The sequence below is a fragment of the Oncorhynchus mykiss genome, chromosome 1, assembly GCF_057628025.1.
Source record: "Oncorhynchus mykiss isolate SJ-2025 chromosome 1, ASM5762802v1, whole genome shotgun sequence".
Taxonomy (NCBI): Eukaryota; Metazoa; Chordata; class Actinopteri; order Salmoniformes; family Salmonidae; genus Oncorhynchus; species Oncorhynchus mykiss.
In genome coordinates, this window is record NC_143022.1 from 82942182 (window position 1) to 82956553 (window position 14372).

A 14372-nucleotide genomic window follows, 5' to 3' on the forward strand; every position below is an offset into this window, starting at 1 on the left:
CATTCCTGTCCAGTAGAGATGACAGTGTAGCTGTCGTGTCTGAGCTAAGATGCCAACTCCCACGCATATACACAGACACAGCCTGTCATTGTTAATAGATTCAATGAGCAAGCCTGACCCAGTATAAAGCCTCCTACTGCTTCCCAATGTATCTAGACTTTAAAACACAGGGAGTAGTGCCGTGCCATTCTCACAGTCAAACTCCCCAGCTCTAGGGGGCAGTGTAGAGCAGAGCAGCAGTAGGCTAGAGGACCAGGAGGCAACAAAGGTGGAGGCAGAGTGATATCCGCCGGACTGCAAACCCAGCTTTATGTAAGCTGGATATGATGGAGGAGATTAGCAAAGCTTTGCATGGAGAGGAACATTTTGTTTTCACACTGCTCTACCATGTTGGCTAAACTGAGGTGATGTAATTCAGGATACACGCCGACCGACCATTAGCCGTTGGCCCAGGGGATCTATCGGACTGATTGAGCTTGGTTTGTGCTGTACCTACCACGCCACCATGGTCACGGCTCAGCACTCTGCCAGAGCACACAGGAATATACAGTGGGGTCAGAAATGATTGATACCCTTGATAAAAATGAGCAAAGATGACTAAAATAAATAATTCAAATACTGAGCTAGAATGTATGAAAAAAATATTAAATGATATACTAATACAATTGCTCAGAGAAAGATAGTTAACTAGTAATTATAATTTCTCAAAAAAGTAGAGGTCAAAATTATTGACACCCCTGTTTTCAATACCTTACCTTGTGAGGTTAACGACACTAAGCCTTGTTCTAAAATGTTTTATGCTAACTGGAGAACCCATTGGAAAGGATCTTCCTACATACAGAATCTTTCCATATCCTTCGTCTGCACTTATGGACTGCCCTCTAATATTAAACTAAAGGATTTCAAAGGGAGTCCAGAGACTGAGATAGCCATTACAAAATGTTGATTTTGTGGCAAACTAACCATTTCTTTGTGGATTTTGAGGTGTGCTTAGGGTTATGGTCTTGCTGGAAGGTCTACTTGCAGCCAAGTTTCAGCCTCCTGGCAGATGCAACCAGGTTGTTGACAAAAATTCCCCAGGACCAGCACAAGCAGAATAGCCCCATAACATCAAAGGTCCACCATCTTATTTTACAGAAGGTTATTTTCTGCTTATGTATTCTCATTTAGAGCTCTTTGGCCAGGCATACCTGTGGAGGGTTTGTTGCCAAAATGAGAATGCATGAGCAGAAAAGAACCCCATACCCACTGTAAAATATGGTGGTGGCTCTTTGATGTTATGGGGATTTTTTGCTGAGAAATTGTATCATCATAAAATTTCATTTTTTTGGATCATACAATATAGTTCAGTATTTAAATAATTTATTTTATACAGTCATTATCCCATATGGCCTTTCAACAGTGACCCAATCCTATAAATCCACTGTGGTGGTACAGGTGTCTCATCTTTAGGTGTTAATCATGTGAATGTACTATAACATCAGGGAGGACACAGGCTAGACTGGACCATTGGTAAATTAATGATGAAGTCGGATAAGCCCTGGAGCAGAGCATTGGCTATTCACTCTCAACGATTAGAAGATTGACAATGTTTACCAAAACAAAACAGGATGATATTTGTCATCAGGAAACATCAGCTCAGTGTTTTTACATCCACCACGCATTGTATTCACCACACACTGCATCTGTTAGGACAGATGCAGTGTGTCGCCATTTTAATGCTAACATGCTGACCAAACCGGCCATGTTGAAAAAATTAATAGACATATACATGTTAATCAATAATTTTATTCAAACTGCTTGCTAGCGTTTGCATAGCCAGGCGCTAAAATATAACTTGGCCCCGTCTCTTTATCTACTCATTGGTTTTTACAAGCATATACCCACGTAGGTGATTAAAGGATGGGAGGTCCACACTCCAGTCCAGTTGGAGGCAGTAATGCACCTTAAGTTGGTTACCAACCGCCATATAAAATCCACAGGAGGATGAATGAGAGATGAATCAAAGAAAATAAAAAATAACTAGGTTTCCCCTTTTTATCAGTTTATTAATATATTTTTTATCAAGGACAGTGCACATTAATCAACATTTCAGTAAAAGTGCCGGTTTTAGCCAGCTGGCTAATTTTCAACCACAGTCCTGGGGTAGGTTATTAAAAACAATTACAATACAGACAAACAATGAGCAGTGAGCACATTCAGAGCAACATAGGCCAAGCAACATGTAGCATGCAGACAGAGAGACATAGGACAAGCAACATGTAGCATGCAGACAGACAGAGAAACATAGGACAAGCAACAAGTAGCATGCAAACAGACAGAGAAACATAGGACAAGCAACAAGTAGCATGCAGACAGAGATATAGGACAAGCAACATGTAGCATGCAGACAGAGAAACATAGGACAAGCAACATGTAGCATGCAGACAGAGAAACATAGGACAAGCAACAAGTAGCATGCAGACAGAGAAACAGGACAAGCAACACGTAGCATGCAGACAGAGAAACATAGGACAAGCAACAAGTAGCATGCAGACAGAGAAACATAGGACAAGCAACAAGTAGCATGCAGACAGAGAAACATAGGACAAGCAACATGTAGCATGCAGACAGATCAACATAAGACAAGCAACAAGTAGCATGCAGACAGAGAAAAAGCACAAAAAGCAACAAAGTGTTTTCACACCTCACAAGGTACAGACAACATGGAAAGCAGCAATACAGTCAACTCTCATGGCAGACCTTGCAGATCTGCTGCCATGGGTGTGGGTTCTCTGTTTAACAAAAGTACTAAGTAGAGGGGGAGCCAGACCATGTAGAATCTTGAATACAAGTCATGCGTCTGTGTATTGCACAAGATTTTCCCAACTCAGAAGTTCATGCTTTCTGAGGATGTAACAGTGATGATGGCTACTGGGCTTTCCATCAATCACTTTGAGAGCCTGTTTGTAGACAGACAATGGGTTTTAATGTTGAACAGCAAGCTTGGGCCCAACTAGTCAAGCAGTATGTTAAGTGGGGGAGTATAATAGCATTGAAGTACAGTTTTGCTACCTCTATAGTCAATTTCATATGAATCGGAAATTAGCTAGGTTGAACTTGGTTATTTTAGTTACCCTTTTCACCTGCTTTAAAAAAAGAGGGTTGAATTAAGTATGATGCCAAGGCACTTCAAATTGGGTACCACCTGGAGATTCTCTTCTGATACAGACATCTGGCTCAGTAGCTTCAGTTGCCCTTTTTGTGAACAACATGCAGACTGTCTCAATGTAAAAAATTAAAAATACATTTTAAAAAACACAAACATGAGTCACTTTGTAACCTGGACCATTACAGTAGTGAGTTCTTGTGCAGCTCTTTGCATGCACATATATTACCAGTCAAAATTTTAGACACACCTACTCATTCAAGAGTTTCTCTTTATTTTCACTATTTTCTACAATGTAGAATAATAGTGAAGACATAAAAACTATAACACATATGGAATCATGTAGTAACCAAAAAACAAAAGTGTTCAACAAATCAAAACATATTTCAGATTCTTCAAAGTAGCCAACCTTTGCCTTGATGACAGCTTTGCATACGCTTGGCATTCTCTCAATCAGCTTCACCTGGAATGCTTTTCCAAACAGTCTTGAAGGAGTTCCCACATATGCCTGAACACTTGTTGGCTGCTTTTCCTTCACCCTGCGGCCCAACTCACCCAAAACCTTGTCAATTGGGTTGAGGTCGGGTGATTGTGGAGGCCAGGTAATCTGATGCTTTGGTCAAATAGCCCTTACACAGCCTGGAGATGTGTTGGGTCATTGTCCTGTTGAAAAATATATTGGGACTAAGGGCAAACCAGATGGGATGGTGTATCGCTGCAGAATGCTGTGGTAGCCATACTGGTTAAGTAACCTGAATTCTAAATAAATCAGAGTGTCACCAGAAAAGCACCATCCCACCTCCTCCATGCTTCACGGTGGGAACCACACATGTGGAGATCATTCGTTTACCTACTCTGCATCTCACAAAGACACGGCGGTAGGAACCAAATATCTGAAATTTGGACTCATTGCTCGTGTTTCTTGGCCCAAGCAAGTCTCTTCTTATTGGTGTCCTTTAGTACTGGTTTCTTTTATTTTATTATTTTAGGGGAATTTTACCCCGTTTTCTCCCCAATTTCATGGTATCCAATTGTTTAGTAGCTACTATCTTGTCTCATCGCTACAACTCCCATACGGGCTCGGGAGAGACGAAGGTTGAAAGTCATGCGTCCTCCGATACACAACCCAACCAAGCCGCACTGCTTCTTAACACAGCGTGCATCCAACCCGGAAGCCAGCCGCACCAATGTGTCGGAGGAAACACAGTGCACCTGGCAACCTTGGTTGGCGCGCACTGCGCCCGGCCCGCCACAGGAGTCGCTGGTGCGCGATGAGACAAGGATATCCCTACCGGCCAACCCCTCCCTAACCCGGACGACGCTAGGCCAATTGTGCGTCGCCCCACGGACCTCGCGGCCGGTTACGACAGAGCCTGGGCGCGATCCCAGAGTGGCACAGCTGGCGCTGCAGTACAGCGCCCTTAACCACTGCGCCACCCGGGAGGCAGTAGTGGTTTCTTTGCAGAAATCTGACCATGAATGCATGATTCACGCAGTCTCCTCTGAACAACTGATGTTGGGATGTGTCTGTTACTTGAACTCTGTGAAGCATTTATTTGGGCTGCAATTTCTGAGGCTGGTAACTCTAATGAACTTACCCTCTACAGCAAAGGTAAATCTGAAACTTCCTTTCCTGTGGCGGTCCTCATGAGAGCAAATTTCTTCTTAGCGCTTGATGGGTTTTGTGACTGCACTTTAAGAAACTTTCAAAGATCTTGAAATTTTCCAGATTGACTGACCTTCATGTCTTATAGTAATGATGGACTATAGTTTGTCTTTGCTTATTTGAGCTGTTCTTGCCATAATATGGACTTGGTCTTTTACCAAATAGGGCTATCTTCTGTATACCAACCCTACCTTGTCACAACACAATTGATTGGCTCAAACGCATTAAGGAAAGAAATTTCACAAATAAACTTTTCACAAGGCACACCTGTTAATTGAAATGCATTCCTGATGAGTACCTCATGAAGCTGGTTGAGAGAATGCCAAGAGTGTACAAAGCTGTCATCAAGGCAAAGGGTGGCTACTTTGAAAAATCTTGAGAGATTTGTTTAACACTTTTTTTGGTTAATACATGATTCCATGTGTAATTTCATAGTGTTGATGTCATCACTATTTTTCTACAATGTAGAAAATTGAAAAATAAAGAAAAACCCTGGAATGAGTAGGTATCACTATAATTTGCATACATTTGAACTTCAGACCAAGTACAGACAGAAGGCAGATCATTAATCTGCTGAACAGGTGGGGTCCCAGTATTGACCCTTGGGGCACGCCCACATCATAGCTTAGAGTGGGAGATAGCTCCATTACTCACTGACACACTGGGTTCTGCCTTCAAGGTATGATTTCATCCATCATGGCATCGGGGGAAAAGTTGAACTTGGACAGTTTTGTGATGAGAACGTCATGGTTAACAGTATCCAAAGCTTTCCCTAAGTCTAGAAATACAGCCCCAACAACGCCCCCTTTGTCCATCTTGGACACATTTTCCAGAAGAAAGCAGTTGGCCGTTTCTGTGGAGTGTTTTGCTCTGAAGCCAAACTGCATGTAGCGTAATGTGAAGGGGCTGTTGTTGAGGTGGGCAGTCAGTTGCTCTGCTACACACTTTTCAGCAACCTTCAACACCACAGGTACTATACTAATGGGCCTGTAGTTACTCACATCAGCAGGGTCACTGGATTTAAAGATGGCTGTTATGGTCAACTTCAGTACCCTGGGAAATAGACTGGGTATAAATAGACTGGGTGACTTTAGTAATGGGGCCAATGAGGGACTCATTGTAGTTATTAAGAAAGGTAGAGTCCAGCCGAAACACATCTTTGGCTTTAGAGTTCTTTAGTGAGATAATCACCTTGTTCACCTCTGACTCAGAAACCTCCCTTATGATAAAGACTGGGTGAGTGTCATTCCCTAACGCTGAGCCCAAGAAACCAGTGGAGGGGTTCTTTGTCAGTACTTTGACAGTCAACAAAGCAGGAATTGAAGGCTGTTGCTATTTTGACTGCATCCTGTGTTAAGACTGTCATTCACATTGATTTCTAGCCTTTCTGCAATGTTACTGTAGTCTTTCCCTGTAACCTTTTTTTTTTGTGGGGGGGGGGGCAGCATTTTCACTTTTGGATGAATAATGTGCCCAGAGGGAACTGCCTCCTACTCTTTCCCAGATGCTAATATATGCATAGTATTATTAGTATTGGAGAGAAAACACTCTGAAGTTTCTAAAACTGTTTAAATGATGTCTGTGAGTATAACGGAACTCATATGGCAGGCAAAACCCTGAGAAAAATCCAACCAGGAAGTGGGACATCTGAGGTTTGTAGTTTTTCAAAGCTTGGCCTACCGAATACACATTGAGATATGGATAAAGTTGCACTTCCTACGGCTTTCACTAGATGTCAACCGTCTTTTGAAACTTGAATGAGGATTCTACTATAAAAAGGAGGGGCTCATGGGACCTCGGAGTCAGTGATCTAGCAGAGAGCCTTGGTCTCATGACGCTAGCTCCCGACAGAGTTACCTCTTGTTCCAGTGCTTTTCTGAAGACAAAGGAATTCTCCGGTTGGAACATTGATGTTTTATGTTAAAAACATCCTAAAAATTGATTCCATACCTTGTTTGACATGTTTCTAAAGGACTGTAACGGAACTTTTCGAGTTGTCGTCTGGATGAAGTGCCTGCGCCTCATGAAGATGGATTACTGGGCTGAACACGCTAACAACAAGTGGCTATTTGGACATAAATGGAACAAATCAGTCATTTATTGTCGAACTGGGATTCCTGGGTGTGCCTTCTGATGAAGATCAAAGGTAAGTGAATATTTATGGTGTTGTTTCGAACTTTGTTTATTCCAAAATGGTGGATATTCCTCTGGTTGTTTTGGGTTCTGAGTGCCATTCTCAGATTATGCTATTTCCGTAAAGTTTTTTTAAAATCTGACACAGCGGTTGCATTAAGGAGAAGTCTATCTTTAATTATGTGAATAACACTTGTTTCTTTTATCAATGTTTATTATTAGTATTTCTGCAAAATCACAGAATGTTTTGGAAATAAAACATTACTGCACGCAAGGCGCCAATGTAAACTGAGATTTTTGGATATAAATATGCACATTATCGAACAAAACATACATGTATTGTGTAATATGATGTCCTATGAGTGTCATCTGATGAAGATCATCAAAGGTTAGTGATTCATTTTATCTATATTTCTGCTTTTTTGTGACTGACTTTTTTCGACTTGGCTATGACCTAACATAATCATATGTTGTGCTTTAACTGTAAATGCATTTTTGAAATCGGGCACGATGGGTTGATTAGCAAGATGTTTATCTTTCATTTGCTGTATTGGACTTGTTAATGTGTGAAAGTTACATTTCTAAAACATATTTTTGAATTCCGCACACTGCCTTTTCAGCGGAATGTTGTCGAGGGGTTCCACTAGCGGAACACCTGGCCTAGAAAGGTTAATTATTATCTTCTCCCAGATCAATTTGCTTCAATAATCATGTTGATAAAAACTGTTTGCCTTGGCCAATCTGATTTCTTTCATCACCTTATTTCTCAACATGGTAAATCTAAGTCATACTCTAATTTGGACTTTAAGGCTTTAGAGCATAATCTCATTCTTTCATCCGTCTCCATTATTTCTCCATTTAGCCAAGGAAGAGTAGTCTTTTGGCCAGGTTTAGATGATTTTCTTTTCTTTAGGAAGCCATTTATTGTAGTCCTGATTGTGGATAGAAAAACCTGACTATCAGCTGCTTCCACACCTGTATAGAACAAGGGATCATTCCAGGTAATTCCCTTAATTGCATTTTCAAAATAATTGAAATCACTCTTAGGTGTTCTGAGCTGATCAGGCTTTCTAACAGTAGAGGTTAAACCTGTTGTTGGAAAGCTTTATGGCTATAAGTGTCAGATTATGATCAGACAGGCCAGTAACCATATTGAATGATTTAGTAACTCTCTCTGGTTTATTACTGAACACCAGATCAACCTTTGACCTTACACTAGCTGTGTAAGGTCAAAGGTATTCGTGATCGTTTGAGGGTTTTGCTACAAATCTGGTCTTGATAATGAATGTTAAAATCTCCCATTAAGATGACCTCTTTCCCAAAATAACATTCCTTAAGCATGTTATTAAATTGATCAAAAGAACACACGTTTGGTGGAAGGTGGTCTATACATTCCAATAAGGGTAAAAGACATTTGGGGAGACAGTAGCATTTGGGCCAATAAATTCTAGTTCATTATCACATGACCACTCAATTTGTTTACGTCGGATATGTTCTTTAATGTAAATCATCAGACCCCCTCATCTTCCTTCAATCCTGTTTCTCTTGAAAACATTGTAGCCAGGCACAATCAAAGCAGCTGATGGAGAGTTTTTATGGAGCCATGTCTCTGATCACTTCCTGGAATGACACCGCGAATGTTCAAATCCCCCCTAGTAGTCCCTCGGGCTTAGCTCGTGGGTCCCAGATGACTCGAGTGTGAATGACATTGAAAATAGTACAATTTTCACTGTTTTCTGGAAGCTGGGTTTAGGCCATTTTGATTAGGGGCAGTTCGGTAGTGCAATTAACTATCCCTTCCGCTTGCACTGGATGCAGGGAACTAATTGAAACAGCTTGCGTGCCGAGAGCAGAGTCAAGGATCGCATATAGCGACTTGGATATGTTTGGAGAGTTACATTTCCTCTTTGAGCTGGGTGCCTCGAGAGAAACCATGGGAGCATAGCAATCACCCGCCTCCGCGGCCATCCACTGCTCCCCACTACACTGAGTATCGATGGCTCGGTGATGTTAGGCCCAGGGTTGAGTTGCACATCCCCGGAGAACAGGAGGGTAGTGAACAGGTAGTTTAGCAGTTTCCGATAGATGTTAGACTTGTGTTTGTTACTCCTAAGCGATTCAGTCAAATAGGGAGCAAAGTAGATTTGGCCATTATTCAGAACATGATGGTACGCTGTGTACTGTCCGTTCCCGTGGAACGATGAACCAATGTGTTTGTCTGGGGTGTCGGCATTCCCTGACAGTAGACGGCTTGTGTCATCCCAGCAAGGACGCAGTGAGATTATCAGTACAGCAGCTACATGACTGACAATCGTGGCAATAACCATCAGCATACACCTGACGTTTTAGATAAATTAACAGCATCTAGAGGAGAAGCGGCACCACCCTCCCTTTGGTCTGCCATCGTTCACAATTTCGTGTGAAAGAAAATAAATATATATTTTTAAAGGGTAAATATTCTACAAAAAAAAGACATTACGCATTTCAGGTAATAATAACCCAATGTTTTTCTCCCAGTACAAATTAGCTAGCAACAATAAGCTAGCTAACTGTCCAGGAATGTTTTTATGCATTTCGACCTGTCCCCAAATGAATGTAGTTGGCTTAGTTCGTTTTGGTATTTTGCCTCTGGTGCGCGGAGCCGGTTTGGTCAGCTGTCTGGCATAGAGCAGTTGTCCGGCATGGAGCAGTAAAAGTAGTCATAACCCAGAGGCCCGGTGGACCTGCTCCCTCCAGAGTTGAACCCAATACATGGAGCATAATGTGTGCAGATTAAGGTCACTGGAGTATGATTTCAGACCTGATCAATGAGAGAAGGAGCGCAGTGGAGGAATATGACTCAGGAGCTGCATATTTAATGTTGTCTGCAGAGCAGAAGCCCAAAGCAGTCTGATTGGCTGACTGTTCCCTGTGCCTTGCTGCCATCCCAGCTCCCCCCCCCCCCCCCCCCCCCCCCCCCCCTCCAACCTCAGCCCCTAGCCCCTAGCCCCACCTCCCGGCCCCAGTTCCACCCCAGGGAACAAAGCCCATTAACGGCATTAAGTGCTGCCTGGTTATCGGAGGATAAGCAAAAGTTGACGGGCCTTTGGGCCACGGGTGTGTATCACCTTTCGCTGGCCCAGGCTCTGCTGGGTCCTAACCGCATTGGCGCATAGACACAGGTTACACACACGGTATCTCTGAAAGGAGAGATTTGCAAACTGCAGCAGTGGGCTGTCATTGCGCAGAGAAACATGCATCGACCAGGGCATCTCGGGTGTCTGTCAACGTGGCACATTAAAACAATAGATCGCTCCATATGTAAACTAAAAGCTTTATTGACTGACTACACAGAAACACCTGGCAGGGGAAATGGGAGCCGTGCAAAGGAAGCGGCGGCTGGTCTGGGCCTTGGGCCCGTGCTGACAACCACAGGGGGTGAATGTGAGACCAGGGAAACACGCATTCAGGGCTGGCTGGTACAAAGAGCTGGGAGCACACACACACACACACACACCTTAGTGGCCCAGGGAGGGAGAAGTCAGTGACAACAAACAGTATATAGTTCAGCACACAGACATAAGCACACAATTGTTGAGATAGTTGACCCATCAAAACTGACCTGTCAGTAACCACAACCTGAACTAGCTCCGACTACCAGCACTCACTAAGAAACTTTCGGCTGACCACAAAAAAACATTGGAGAATTGTTTGAAAGAAAACCAGACCTCAGAGATCAACATTTCAATTCACCATTCATTGGAAACAATGAAGATGGTACACAACTCATTAAGTAAGATAGTGTTCTGATAATGGTCAAGGTATAGAATGAGATTGTATTTCTATGCAAAAACCACACCTTTGAAGTTGTTTTCAGGTTCTATGCAAAGGTTTCTCACTAGTTTACTCTTGACAGTTGGTGTATAAACAGCCACAAAGCCTTCAGAAAACATAATCATGAATATCTTTAGCTGTAATCAACAATATAACAATTCTCACCTATTCAAAGTGTGGTGTTACTGAACCCCCCCCCCCCCCCCACCATGGCTTTTGTCCAATAATTAATAGGCTTGTGTAATGTGAGGCTGCAGAAAGAGGCTGGAACTCCACACTTTAAGTAGACTGTCAGAAATTAATAGGGGTACAAGAGCAGGCCTCTGAGGAGCTCCACACCAGGTTGTAGTGAAATCTTCCCCTGCTCCAACCCTGAGTTGAATAAACAGTCTCTGACCAGACTTGGCTTGGATAGGCTCCTGTCATCAGGGTGGATCTCAGTCTGTGACTATGGAATGTCTCAGGAGTACCAAAGTGTCTTAATTTAACAACATCAAAACCAGATGCTGCCATTAGATGAGCTCATATTAGGTAGCTCGATAAAGATTACATAAGGTAATGAGGCCATTAGCTGTACTGAACATACTGTCCACGAACCACATTACCTAGTTCTAGCCTATAAACTAAATGTCTATGAAAAAAAGCAAACCTCGTGGAGCTATTATATACACTGTTCAAAAAAATAAAGGGAACACTTAAACAACACAATGTAACTCCAAGTAAATCACACTTCTGTGAAGTCAAACTGTCCACTTAGGAAGCAACACTGACTGACAAATGTCACATGCTGTTGTGCAAATGGAATAGAAAACAGGTGGAAATTACAGGCAATTAGCAAGACACCCCCAATAAAGGAGTGGTTCTGCAGGTGGTGACCACAGACCACTTCTCAGTTCCTATGCTTCCTGGCTGATGTTTTGGTCACTTTTGAATGCTGGCGGTGCTTTCACTCTAGTGGTAGCATGAGACGGAATCTACAATCCACACAAGTGGCTCAGGTAGTGCAGCTCATCCAGGATGGCACATCAATGCGAGCTGTGGCAAGAAGGTTTGCTGTGTCTGTCAGCGTAGTGTCCAGAGCATGGAGGCGCTACCAGGAGACAGGCCAGTACATCAGGAGACGTGGAGGAGGCCGTAGGAGGGCAACAACCCAGCAGCAGGACCGCTACCTCCGCCTTTGTGCAAGGAGGAGCAGGAGGAGCACTGCCAGAGCCCTGCAAAATGACCTCCAGCAAGCCACAAATGTGCATGTGTCTGCTTAAACGGTCAGAAACAGACTCCATGAGGGTGGTATGAGGGCCCGACGTCCACAGGTGGGGGTTGTGCTTACAGCCCAACACCGTGCATGACGTTTGGCATTTGCCAGAGAACACCAAGATTGGCAAATTCGCAACTGGCGCCCTGTGCTCTTCACAGATGAAAGCAGGTTCACACTGAGCACGTGACAGAGTCTGGAGACGCCGTGGAGAACGTTCTGCTGCCTGCAACATCCTCCAGCATGACCGGTTTGGTGGTGGGTCAGTCATGGTGTGGGGTGGCATTTTTGGGGGGGCCGCACAGCCCTCCATGTGCTCGCCAGAGGTAGCCTGACTGCCATTAGGTACCGAGATGAGATCCTCAGACCCCTTGTGAGACCATATGCTGGTGCGGTTGGCCCTGGGTTCCTCCTAATGCAAGACAATGCTAGACCTCATGTGGCTGGAGTGTGTCAGCAGTTCCTGCAAGAGGAAGGCATTGATGCTATGGACTGGCCCGCCCGTTCCCCAGACCTAAATCCAATTGAGCACATCTGGGACATCATGTCTCGCTCCATCCACCAACGCCACGTTGCACCACAGACTGTCCAGGAGTTGGCGGATGCTTTAGTCCAGGTCTGGGAAGAGATCCCTCAGGAGACCATCCGCCACCTCATCAGGAGCATGCCCAGGTGTTGTAGGGAGGTCATACAGGCACGTGGAGGCCACACACACTACTGAGCCTCATTTTGACTTGTTTTAAGGACATTACATCAATTTTGAGTGTCACTCCAAATCCAGACCTCCATGGGTTGATAAATTTGATTTCCATTGATGATATTTGTGTGATTTTGTTGTCAGCACATTCAACTATGTAAAGAAAGAAGTATTTAATAAGAATATTTCATTCAGATCTAGGATGTGTTATTTTAGTGTTCCCTTTATTTTTTTGATCAGTGTAGCTATAGATCAGTGTTCAGGGTTAGATTCTAAGTAAAGCAGATGTCACCATCTCTCCGAGGGTGTCTCAGGGGGAGTTGGGATGTGCAAAAACACATTTCCAATCCACTTATGCGTATAATACACACTTGTACATGTGTGAAATTGAACAAATATAAGCACCCACCTAATATTATTTTTTTATGTGGTTGTATGGGGAATAAATTAAGTGGGTTTTATTATTGGCAAAGCTGAGAACTGTTTGGAACAGAAAGTGAATCTGAATGTAGGACTGTTCCCTTTACTCACAGCCCTGTGGGACTCACCAGCTGTGCTCTAGCGGGGAAGAACAGGAGGGGCCTGGGGACTAACTAACTCTCCCTTCACCAAATACAGACACACTAGAGCGCAGACACACACGTGCACACACAGACACAAACAAACAAAGATAAACAAACAAACACATGGACACACATGCTGCAAGGGCCTAGACAGGATAACCTCAAGTGCCACACACAATCTCTTCCCATCTCTGACAGTCACACTCTCTTATCCACAGAGACTTTTTGGGGGGGAGGCATCTGCATACAGTTTGCCACCATGCCAATCTCCTGAGAGCCACACTGAGCGAGCCGCTCAGACTGGGGGGGGGGTTGTCAGGACAGGGTAAACCCTTTCATTCAGCTCTCCCTCTCTCTCTGGGCAGGAGGAAGGATGAGAGGGGGATAAAGGAGGAGGAGGGGGGGGGGTGTTTATAAGCCTGCAGAACAGGCACTTGACCTCCTTTCGCTTGGCTTCCCCCAGCTGTAGAAATACGGTGGGAACACACAGTCCCAGAGTATAGTGCTTCTGAGAGGAGGCTGTCTGCTATGAAGGAGCAGAGCAGACAGACATCAGATGCACTAACACACACATAGAACAAACACAAAGATTAGTTGTATGTGTGTGTGTGTGTGTGTGTGTGTGTGTGTGTGTGTGTGTGTGTGTGTGTTTCTCTCCAGAAACTAAACACACTGCACACTAAACTGTGAATTAAACAAATAAAAACAAGACTATGAACCAAGGCCAGTCACTACGTTCCATAACACCATCAAGACAGAAAATAAAATGTCCTGAATTTCCAGGAATCACAACAGAGCATTAAACATGCTTAAAAGTAACCCTTTCTAATCATCCAGTATAATCCCCGCGTATCAATTCAGTAGAATAATTGCCATAGTAAACAAACAGTATAAGAAGGGAATAAACCTAGAGGATCATGGGCCTTGAAAACAATAACCCAGTGCACACTGCAGTCAGTTTGTATTCGTCTGTAATGACCTACACAACCAACAATCCCAGGCAACTATTGATCCAGCTAAAAGAAGTGTTGACAAAAGAGGGATACGCATATCAAATTAAGGCATGGACATTTTTCAACAGCTTGAAACTTTATCTA

The 14372-nt window shown here is 43.6% G+C and overlaps 1 protein-coding gene across 1 annotated transcript in view; it reads right to left on the bottom strand.

The window, feature by feature from the left end:
* The window catches only part of LOC100136270 (zinc transporter 6), an 80185-nt gene that overhangs the window by 48035 nt on the left and 17778 nt on the right, over nucleotides 1-14372 (bottom strand). The window lies entirely within an intron of this gene.